At 49.4% G+C, this 4,163-nt stretch overlaps 1 pseudogene across 1 annotated transcript; it reads right to left on the reverse strand.

The window, feature by feature from the left end:
* Nucleotides 1–2,783: 2,783 nt before the first annotated feature.
* LOC103770912 lies at nucleotides 2,784–3,450 on the reverse strand (annotated as a pseudogene). The gene has a single exon (XR_608144.1). The product of XR_608144.1 is annotated as a chromodomain Y-like protein pseudogene (transcript).
* Between the last annotated feature and the right edge of the window lie 713 nt (nucleotides 3,451–4,163).

Genomic DNA, 4,163 nt, shown 5'->3' on the forward strand with positions numbered 1-4,163 from the left:
TCTCCATCACTGATGTGGCAGATCTGGTGCACAGGAGGCCGAGGGTGGGAGCTGGATGGTGTTCCTGTGCCACGCCTCCTCTCACCCCGTGGGGACAAGGAGATGAGGTGTCCACTTGAGACAGAATGTCCTGAGTGAGGGGAGAAACAGGCTGCTGGGCTGTGACAGCCCCATGCAGGGGAGGGAGGGGGGGAAGCATCGATTCCCTGCATATGTGGCAGATCTGGTGCACAGGAGGCCGAGGGTGGGAGCTGGATGGTGTTCCTGTGCCACGCCTCCTCTCACCCCGTGGGGACAAGGAGATGAGGTGTCCACTTGAGACAGAATGTCCTGAGTGAGGGGAGAAACAGGCTGCTGGGCTGTGACAGCCCCATGCAGGGGAGGGAGGGGGGGAAGCATCGATTCCCTGCATTTTTAATGAACAGCAGTGTGAAGGTAAAGCTAAAAACAGCAAGGAGGAAGTGCAGATTAATGAAGAGATGGAGGAGCCAGGTCGGGGAGCTCGGAGGCCAGGCCAGCTCTAGGAGCCAGGGCTGCCTCTTGGGGCCTCTCTCTGAAGGAGGGTCCACTCCAGCCATGAGGAATGGCCAAGGTGGAGCCAGGGTGTCTGTGAGAAAGGGGTCTGTCCAAGAAGCCCTGAAAAGCCAGGAAAGCCAGGAAAAGGGACTGACAGGAGACAGAAACACAAAGTGGTTTTCTTTGCAGCTTTGTTCCCAAGTTTTATAATGAGAGGATTACTGCTTAATTTGGATGTTGCCCCCACAAGTGTTGCAGAGGGGTGGAGCTGCCTGCAAGGCTGCAGTAGCCATGGACACGTGGCACCCCTTGCCCAGCAGACTGCCCAGCCTGGCCTGGGGATGGGCATAGGTGTGTCAGCACAGAGAGGGAGCCTCAGGTAACGGACCTGCACTGATATCCCTCCAGCAGCAAACAGAAGGTGGGAACATGCTGTGTAGTTTTGGACAACCACGTATTGTGACTCTCTCTCCTCAAGTCTCCTTTTTTTTTTGATCCACACCTTAAGGTCTTGTGAAAATGTGTGAGAAAAATCTCTCACAGCCATCACCCCTAGGGACAGCCGGTACCGTTCCATGTCAGCTGCCCAGACAAATGCCTCCGGAGAGCTGGCAGAGGTGGTGGCAGCTGGCACATCTCAGTGAAACAGGAACATGCCCCACTGCTAATTCATGTGTCACTACCAGTCCTGTGCAGGTCCTTCCACCTCCACTCGGTGCCCTGTGACTGGGCCCTTGCTGTACCACTGCTACCAGAGTGAAAGGCTGGTGGGAGTGATTTCATCACTTGTGGTCACTGAGCTACCCAAGAAGATCCTTTGTGACCTCATTTTTCTTCTAAACTCCAAGAGCCAAAAAACCATGAGGCCAAAGGCAGCACTTATCAGTCACTTCACTAGCAGCATCATCAGCTCCAAAATGCATATTAATTACCACAGGCCCATCACACATGCACACACACTCCTCTACCTCACCTACTCAGAAAAGTCACACACTGGCAACTCTTGCATCTTCCCCTCCAGCTTTGTTTGTATCCTCTGAGATTTGCATTCCTTCTTTAGCCCATGCAAAGGAAGAGATATTCCTGGCATCCCTGTCTGTATTGCCATGGTTACCTAGTTCATCTGCAGCAGAAGGGGCTGGTCCATGACCTGACACCACAGCTCCAGGAGCACGTTCCTCCCCTGCCCTCGGCTTCCAACCTGCTGCAGCTGGTTCTTCTGAAAAGCCGAATGCAAGCAACCATGGGGCACCCAACACAAACTCTCCCAAAGTCCTCAACACTTTTTTTTTGCCTATATACATTGCCTCCAAGCATGTGGCAAGCCCAGTCCTTGGTTTTCAAGCAGTTTTTCCATCAACAGCATACCTGCAGCCTTCACCCGCTGCGCTTCATTTGCGGACGCACTATTACGCTTGAAAATTGAGCCCAAAAAGTGTGTTTGTGAGAACACCTGTCGCTACACAACAGCCTGGGTCTGGCAGGGAGGAACAAAGGTTTGGGGCACAAGAAGGACCACCACGAAAGTCTTGGGTGAGGAGAACAAACAGCTTCCTCCTACAAAAGCGGTTTGGGTTTCTTTGGGATCACAGATTTTACAGGACAAGCTGAATAAACTGTTATCTGCTGAGATATTAGCAAGCCAGGCATCAAGTCTAAATAAGTTCTCAATATCAAATGAGGTACAAACAACAAAATATTGATAAAATGCAACAAAGACAGAATTCAGTCCAGGCAGAAGGCAAATGTATCTCCACAAACAGCTCAAGTTTTCACTGAAACAAAAAGTACCAACTTTGTTTTTTTCAAACAACATCATTCTCATGTTTTTTTCATCAGGCAATATTTATAACAAAATAGAGATGTAAATTGTTATGAAGAATCACTGCTCGTATCATTCGTCTATTCCCATAATTTCTGTTGATAATATTCATAATGAATTTGACCTGCTTAAATAAAGTTGAAGCAATGTTGTCACCTCTGGAAACGGTACCCGGAACACACGTGCCACACAGTGCCAAGGCAAACACAGAGGCATGTCATGGGCATGCTGAAAACACAAATACCAACACCTCTCTGCCAGGAAACCAAAACCTGGCAGAATTCAAAGTGGCTCTGCAGCTCTAGCTATATAAAATAAAGCTGTGAAGTTCTCCAGGCTGGATGTGACGTGGCTGAAACAGAGTGGGCAAGCTGTTTGTGCCCAACTGGCAAAGTCAGGCCCCCCAGCTGGCAGCCCCCCCTGCCCACCCCCACTGCCCACCTACCTTTCCCGTTTATCGTCAGCGCGGAGGCGATGGTGGCTGGCACTGGCACTGGCAGCTGTGGCACTAGGGGGTGTATCCTTGGTCTGCTCCCCATCCTGGCACGCTCCGCACCAGGGCCTAATAAAGCTCCCACCGGTTTTTCTGCTGCTACTTCTGGTGCTACAGAGTCTTCTTGATCCTGCTCTATATGGTCCATTTTGTCTGGGCTTTCATTCTGGAACCCATCAACTGTTGTCCGGCTCTTAATTGGGCTTTTGGGCACTAGGATTTTAATACCTGATTTTGCAAGGTCCATATTTTTCCTTCCAGAAAGAGATGGTGGATTATTTTTCCGGAACTTCTGGCTGGCAGAAAAGAGTTGATTATTTTTTGACTCGTGGTCTTTACCCATAACTAAAGATTTAGTAGATGTCTTTGAAAAAGAACTATTGGTAGATCTAGAAATTTGTTTTCTGGCATTATTGGGAGAGGTCCTGTTTGTCCTGGTTAATGTGCTTTCTTTCTGCTTCTCGTTGTGGCGTCTGTTAAACTCGTGTATATATTCCTCACAGTTAACAAGGTGCTGTTCTGGCTCCCAGGTATCATCTTCACTGTCGTATCCTTTCCACCGCACCAAATACTCCGTTTTTCCCTTCTTGTTTTTCCTCTTGTCAACAATCCTCTCTACCTGTTGAAAAGGAAAATTCAGCATTAGACATGGGCAGATGCACAACTCCAACGAGCAACTTGCATGCAAATAATTTCAGTGTGGATTGGTTTAAAGATACTCTTGTAGTTCTGTGTTGCAGCTCTGTAGCTTACAGTCTCACTGCTGACTGGAAATCCCTCTTTAAACTCCAGATTGTTGCTTCCATCCCATCAGAGATGTTCTAAAATATCAAAACTGTTCTTCAGCCAGGTATTGAGCACACACAGGGGCCTGACCATGACACATGACAGCTGACAATCAGCACTGGCCCCAGTGAAGTCCTGACACCGACTTCACCCTGGACAGGATTTCCCCTCCAAACACAGAGTTGGTGTTAAACAGGCTGTGGAAACACGGCCTGTTTGCCTTGCAAAACTTAGCAATTTGGAAGTGAGAATCTCTCCCTCACAGGGAGCCACCCTGCAGCTACCAGGGACAAGGTGCTACAGCCCAGAAACAGGGGCAAACACAGAAGAGGTTTTTTTTTTCAGGAGCTGTTCTTGTGAACACAGAGAACTTGTTCCAGCCAGTCTTTGCTACACGTACTTAACAAATCACCACACCTCACTTATCTGCAAACAGAGCCCATGCTTCTGTCCCAAGCATGTGGCACGGGCTTGCCACGGGACCCCTGCCCGAGGAATTTGGGTGGTGGGGCAGAGCAGGTGTGGGACAGGGGCTCCTGCTGCCCC

This window comes from Merops nubicus, unplaced genomic scaffold (assembly GCF_000691845.1).
Source record: "Merops nubicus isolate BGI_N331 unplaced genomic scaffold, ASM69184v1 scaffold484, whole genome shotgun sequence".
NCBI classification, from domain to species: Eukaryota; Metazoa; Chordata; class Aves; order Coraciiformes; family Meropidae; genus Merops; species Merops nubicus.